The following is a 7,778-nucleotide window of genomic DNA, read 5'->3' on the forward strand; positions in this document are numbered from 1 at the left end:
ACACAAAGGGTGACCGAGCCTCAGCCAGGTCCGCCCCATCCTTCTGCTTCCCCACCTCCGCTGGCTGCACAGCTGTGGACCGAGACCACCTGCCACCCGAGGTCACATGCGCCTCGCCGAGCCCGTCAGGCTGGGGGTCCCGCTGGGGGCGGGGGGTGGGGGAGAGAGGGGATGGCTGCTCGCCTTCTCCACGTCTCACAATCCTCTCCGCCGCCTCCCCCCACCCCCCTCAGCAACTTTGGAAATGTGGAACACGTTATAGTCCTTAACTCCACTGTTTTGAAATGTCCCCACAATGGCTATAATAATCATCGAACAAACAACCTAGAACAAGCTCTAATTGCTTCTAATGCTGTATTACGGTTGGGATATGGGAAGAGCAGAGAGGCGCTGACTACCCTGGCGCTGCGCTGATTATATGGCACCTCTGGGAGCCTTATCACGTAGGACAAAGCAACTAGCCTATTTTTCTTTTTTTTTTTTTTTACCTCTTCTTTTTGTGCCCAGCTCGGTGGAGCCCTCCCCACACCCAGGCAACAAAGGAGAGAGAACCCTGACACCGACAGAGGAGCCTGAACCTCCTGTTACTCCAGAGTGAGATGAAGGAAAGCTGGTATACAGTCAGAGGTGCAGTGATGTGTTCTCACCTCTCTTAACTCTGGTTAATGAGAGCTGGTGATGACGGTTACAAGCCAGCTCCTTTCACCACTGAAAAATTCACTCACTTTTTGTGACCTCCTGGGTCAGGGCACCAATCCAAGATGGTGAGATATTCTGAATGATGGAGGGAATTAATGAATGAATAAGTGGATTGCTGGCTGCACCAGCTCTTATTGAGTTCCTACAGCATGCCACGCTCTCTTACAAATGACTGCATTTGCCCCTTCCTACAAGTCCATCACGCAGATTCCAAAGTCGCCTCCCTTCTATACAGAAGGAAACTGTTGCTCCAGAAAGTGAAGTGACTGGTCCAATGATCACAAAAGATCTCAAAAGTGAGAGAACTAGGACTCACCATCAAGCCCCCATGCTTCTGCCAGACTGCCTGTCTTAAAACTCAGATCTCAGAACCTGGGTTCCGATCTGGTTCAGATGGCCATCTCTGGTGGTCCTGGAGAGGATCTCAGCTTGACGTTTACAGCCCTCTTCCCCTCCCCAGATCCCAGTGCTGCAATCTAAACCCCGGCTTAGTGTTTTCTTCCTCCTGGATGGACCTCAGTTTCTGTCCTCTGAAGCCGTGATGTGAAGGCTATCATTCCAGCCTCTAGCAACCTTTCTGTTTTGCCTCTTCAGTTCTTCCCATAATTAGCCAAAGTCACAGAATTGCAGTTGCTAAAAACTGTGTGTTAAAGCTATATATAATTGACACCTCTCAAAGAGCTTTCCCAGTTATGACTATGTTTCATCTTCACAACACCCCTGGGTAGGTCAGAAAGGCAGCTACATCAGCCCCATTTTCTGGGCAAGAAAGCAGAGGCCTGACAAAGCTCAGTCTCCCACTGGGGCACTTAGCAAGTTAGTGGGAGACTTAGGACCTGCACCCAGGTCCCGAGTCTGGGAAATAAAAACCCAGTCTCAGATTAAACCCACTCCCACCGGCCATCCCTGTTCATAAGGATATTTGAGCCAAAGAGACAAAATAGAGCCTTATTTTAGGAAGCAAAGGAAAGAATGGGAGACTGTGGCAGGCAGAGCCAGGGATACCAGTAGAGTCTCTATACCCTGAAGTTTTCCCACCATAGACATTGTGTTATTCCAGAAAAAAAAAACTCTAAAAATCTCTGGAAATAAAAACTGAACTACCAGAGTCCCGACCCCTGCTTAACTGTTTTTGAGATAAGGTGTAAAAGAGTTAGTTTGTGGGCAGCTAACAATGATGCTCTCTCACAGCTTTCCATCCAGATGACCTCTCCAGGGACCATTTCCCCACCAGGACCTAGTTTCCCTGGAATAGTACCTGGGCCCAAGGCTAAGGCCATGTGTCCTGGGGACACTTCTTGCCTGCTCAAGAGCCACATGCCTTAACACTGGCAGAGGCACAGGTAGGGTGAGTCTTTCTGGCTTCTTCATGCTGCTTAGAAATCAGCTCATAAAGGTACAGTCATAATGATTTACCCACTATTCACACAACATTAACCACTCTCCTCCAGTCTTCAAGCACTCTGTCGACATTAACCCCTACAGAGCCTGTTGGTAAAACAAGGGAGGACTTATTAAACCAACACTCCATTGAACGAGTCACCCCGTATGACCCCCAATTTGAAGTCTGGTACACTGAAGTGTGAAAGTCGCTTGCCTTCAGCACTTCCATAGGCTGGGGGTTATCCCTGGAAATGAGTAAAAGATCAAGCTCTAGACACAGATTTCCTTCCTTGATCGCATAAATATTTATTGTCTGCCTACTATGTGCCAGGAACATTCTTGCCAAAGTTAGAATAGGGGTTTGCTCACGAATAAGACAGCTGGTTACAGTCTCTTTTTATAATTTATTATGCATCTATTTGAGGCTTTAAAGTCATGGCAAGGCCCAAAGAGGGTTTGGAAATCAACTGATAAAACAAATGTGATCCCTGAGAGAAAGACTGTGTCTACCACTGACATGAACAATCTCAGCCTTGCTACAAAAAGAGAAGAATACATAAATAAATAAACAAAAATGAGAACAAATGGAAAAACCCAGCTCGCCCATATCAGTTGACACTTCCCACAATGCACTGCAAAGCCAATTTCCGTAGACATGCACAAAAGGGTTCTTTTCATTTGCCATAGTGGATTGCAGCACACTTTGCTTCTCATTCATGTAATTAAGCTAACGTGTCAAAACAATTACCCCTTATAGACAGGGACTGGTGGCATAAGTCTTTTCTTTTTGTGAGTTTCCTTGGAGCAGAGTGATCAAGAAAGTTGTTTGCAGAATGTGGGACACTTGTTTCAATTCAGCTTTCCCTTAAAAAGATGAACACACCATCTCACGCCTGGGAACCTCAGTGTCTGCAGTTCCATCCCACTGATATTGCACAAGGTAAGAAAACAGTGTCACGGACATGTGCAATGCCAGGCATATGAGCTGCAGGAGAGCAATTTGGCAAACAATCCTGGGTAGCATGGGGAACAATTCTTTTATAAATGAATGCATGCTGTAGGTGGCTGGGATGTAAAAGCATCTTGCGAGAGTATGGAATAAAAAAAGCTGCCAAGTCAGGTTGAGACGTTTTGACACTGGAGCTATGAATGCTACAATAATTCGTTACCATAGGAAGCATCCTCCATGCTAGTTGTGTGTTTGTTATAAATCACTCCAGCTCCTTTTCTTTCAGCTGCAGTTAATATATTTTCTTTCAGCAAATATTATTTGCTGTGTGTTACCAGCTATATTCGGCTGTTAACATTTGTGTCTGTAGTTAGCATTTTTATTCAGCTAATATTTTCATTCAGCAGCACTCACCAAGCATCAGTTTTATTCACATTATATTTGCCAGGAATATTTTCTTCTGTTAACATTTGTTTCTCCAGTTAAGATTTTTATTTGCTAGTTATTTTTATCCTGTGAGGACTGTCAGCTTCAGTTAGCATTGCAAGAAATTCTGAGCATTTACTGCAAAGTGCTCCAAGTTGGTCGGTGCTTCCCAGTTGAAGTATCTGTCTAAGCATCAGTCTTCAGTACCTTTAAACTGGGTCTATATTGTTGTTGAATCATAATACTTTTCAAAGGCATATTCGAATCCTAATCCCAGATCCAACGGATGTGAACCAATTTGTAAATAGAATGTTTAAGGTGTTATTGGTTAAGGTGAGGCCAAACTGAATCAGAGTAAGCCTTAATCAAGTAAGAATGGAGACCTTATAAGCACAGAAAATTTGGACACAGGAGTAGAATCCAAAGGAGGAGAGAGAAGGCAGATGGCCATGTGACAGAGGCAGATTGAGTTCTTGATGGCCAGCAAACCAGTACCAGAATGCTACAGACTTTGGAGAAAGAATGTCCTGGCAATACCTTGATTTTAACCAAAACTGTGAGACAGTGAATTCCTGTTGCTTAAGCCAACTAGTCTGTGGAATTCAGTAGCCCTGGTAAACTAAGACATTTCTATACAGATATCGTGAAGGTAGGCGAGCCAAATGCAGATTTCTCCACAGTGGCTGAATTAAAGTATAAATGTTAAGTTACTCAATAAGGGGAAAGATGGCCTGGATCAATGGGATGGGAATCCCAAAGAAAGAGAAGTGTTCATTTTATTATAAGGGGAAAGAAACTTATTACAGGACAACTACACAAAGACAAAATTGGTAATTGGTGACCTTTTCACCAAAGTCATTAGAGAATGGTCATCAAACATTTTGCTTGGCCCCACCCCTGGGATTAGATTCCGTATGTCTAGGGTAAGGCCTGGACATGTGCATTTCTAAGGATGTCTCAGGGGCTGTGGATGCTGCTGGCCTGTGGACCCCACGTGAGAACCACTAACCTGAAGCGTAAGGGGATTGTCTGGCAGGGATGCACTGCCCCAGAATGTGAGTTCATTTCACCCTTCTCCTCCCCTCTTGATTTCTCTGTTTTGTTCTTCAGGGGCTTTTTGTCTTTCTGGTGCCCTCCCTCTCTGAAAGGAAGAAGCCCCAAAGACTTGGCTTTCAGATTCATGCTAGCTCTAGGGAAGGATGGCTTAGTTCTGAGTGATGGAGGCAGTGAAATAGCAAGTGCAGGCAAGATCCGGGGCAAATGTTTCCAGCAACATGTAGGTAGAAGAAAACAATCCCAGTGTCTCTGATACCTTCTGTCAGCCATGTGGCATCTTTTTAATTAAAGAAATACTGGTAGTCCTGTGGAACTATAATCAACTACTAATGCCTATTTTTTGACCCTGTGGCTAATGCACTTCTCCATGTTATTACATGAAGGGAGAAAATGTTCTTTGCAGCTACTGGCCCCAACCCTAATGCCATTTGACAATTGCTACTGCCCAGTCTTTCTCCATCCAGGTCCTTCCTTAAGATTTATTATTATTAGAGGTGCTTCTCCCTGGCTGGCTGCCTTTCTGTAAAAGCAGGTGTCCAGGACTTTAATTTAGATGCCCACACACATTTTTGGGTTTTGGCATGGGCAGGCTCCAGGAATCAAATCTCGGTCTCTGGCATGGCAGGTGAGAATTCTGCCACTGAGTCACCGTTGCACTGCCCAATGCTCACACACATTTTTGGAGATGCCTAGGTGATCCAGTTGGAATTCCTTGTCAGAATACTTTATGCTACTGGTTTCACATTCAGTCCCGCTCTGTGGTTTGTATTTCTCACAGCTCCTTACTGGAGCTTGGTCCTGGGACTACTGGAGAGAGAAGTATTTCTCATTGCCAAGCTGGGATAAAGCCCAGCCCAATCCACAGGGAACCAAGTGGTACCAGATGGCACAGAGAAGAGTGCAGCTATCCTCCTGGTGTGAGGTCTGGGAGAGGTTCTGTGCTGAATCCAGGGACTAAAAAAATAAAGGGTGCAGAGTTGATGGCCAGATGCCCTTCTAAAGGGTAGATTCTTGGCATTATGGTGAGTACAATTGCAGAGCTGACCCTGAGCTTGTGATGACATTAGAAAACTGCCAACCTCCAATTAAATTCTGGCAGATTGGCTAGGATTTTTACTTGACAAGACAAATGTTTCCTCTTCCTCCTCAGAGTTCACCACCTCCAACTTCCATCTAACCCTAGAAACAGACATCTTTGCTAATCTGCAGAGCCCTAACTAAAATGGGCTCCCCAAATCAGACCTTGGGGTGCTGTTATACTCTCTTTCTCTTGAGCATTTCTTGCCTGAAAAGGAGGTGTTAGTGTCCCATATGGCAGAAAGAAGCATGTGTCATCTTGATGCTGGTCCCATTTCCATGGTTCTGAGATGCTTGCTGGGGTTTAATTATACCAGTGTGATTCTTCAGACACAGCCTCCCTTGGGATTTTTGCTTGTGTTCTATTTTGCATTTCTCAGTTGCTTGACATCTCTCAGCTGTCAAAATCAGTTCCTTGAGACTCTTAGGAAATCTGGATATGAAGCCTCCAGGTATGTAAATTCTGTTTGTCTGAGAAGAGCACACCTACTGCAGGTGCCAGGAAAAGTGTGGTTTCTGGCAAGAACTTTTTGGTGGGGGGAGGTTGGAAAAAAAAATGGTCCTGAGGACAGCTGACGAAAACTTTCTTCCATTCAAACTGATACAGGTTCCCAAATTTCACACTGGAGCAAAGCTGTGTGCCAGAGATGAGATACTTCTCCCAGTACTCCTGGGATAAGCAATCATTTAGGTTCAAATGTTTCAGTGATCTAATTCTCTCTCCTCTGTGAGGATAAAGGCTTTTGTAAGTCTATTTCTGTTTCCATGCTTCAACATTATTTAATTCTCATTTCTGATTCCAGCTGTACCACTTACTGGCTGTGTGATCTTGAGAAAGCTGTAGAACCTCACTGCACCTCACTTTTCTCATCTGTAAAATGGAAAAAAGCACCATCTCATGACACAGAGTTATTAAAGAGTAAATGGGGCCACAATTGTAAAATGCCTAGACTAAGCTTGCCAGAAACTCAACACATAATGTCTTTCTCTCCCCACCCTCTGACTCTTCACTCAGCAGAAGAGGAATTCACTTTCAAAATACACACTTCCTATCTCCTGCTTTCCCTCTCTAAGTGGATGGATAATATCTATCTATATCTATTAGGAATGAATTTGGCTGCAAATAACAGAAAACCTGACATCATGTTCTAAGCAAACTAGTTTATCTTTCTCAATCAATGAGCTGGACGAGGGTTTTGCTGATATTGGTTCAGGAGTTCTGTGAGTCAAAGTTGATGTCTCTGTTATTCCCCCAATTTTTCCACTGTGGAGCAATATTGCTGTTGCATCTTCAAATACCAAACAAGGTGAAAGCAGAGAGGCAGAAGCCATGCTTTCCCTTCCGCAGGCCAACTAAAAACCTTCTCAGAGGCCCAGGAGACCTTGATTCATATTTCACATGTCAGAACTGTATTGTAGAATGAGGCCACTTCTAGCTGCAAGGGAGGGTTGGAAAGTTTGCATTTTATTTTCCCTGCCCCTGTCCTGGAAGAGGCAGAGAAGAAGGAGGGGAGAGATACAGGGTCAAACAATAAACAGTGTCTGCTATCATGTCCAACAGAAATGAGGGTCTTGCTTTTTTCTGGTGTCTCCACTTAATACAGATAGATAGCAGTCACAAATATGGGAGACTGGGCAGCTTCCTGGAATCCAGTTGCAGTCAACTCAGTTATTGATCATGAAAGAAGCAGTTACTACTAAGAATATACAAGATGTTTAATGTTATAGAAAGTGTCATCTGCCTTGCATTTTCCACCCATGGGGGCATCATTTCAATAATAATAGCCGATATTATGCTTTGCCTAGATAAAAGATACTGTGCTTCACGCTTTATGTATGTTGTTTTAATTCCTCAAAACTAAGAGGTAGGGAAAGATGCTTCCCAGAAGGAATTTCAAACATAATTTTGCAGAATAGGAGGCTGAAAGAAAACCCAGGGCACATATTGAAAAGATTGGAAGAACATATTGAAGTAAGCAAATCTTCTAAATAATTATTACTCCCTAAGGAGTAGGGGTTAAGAGCATTGGATCTGGAGTGTGATAGACTTGAGTTATCATTTCAATTCTGCCATGTGATTCCATGAGCAAGGGTCTTATTGCTTATCTTCTCTGAACACCTAATTATTTCCTCATTATTGAGAGGGGATAATAACCATGCCTGTGCTGTTAGGTTTATGTAAACATTA

This window comes from Tamandua tetradactyla, chromosome 8 (assembly GCF_023851605.1).
Source record: "Tamandua tetradactyla isolate mTamTet1 chromosome 8, mTamTet1.pri, whole genome shotgun sequence".
Classification (NCBI taxonomy): Eukaryota; Metazoa; Chordata; class Mammalia; order Pilosa; family Myrmecophagidae; genus Tamandua; species Tamandua tetradactyla.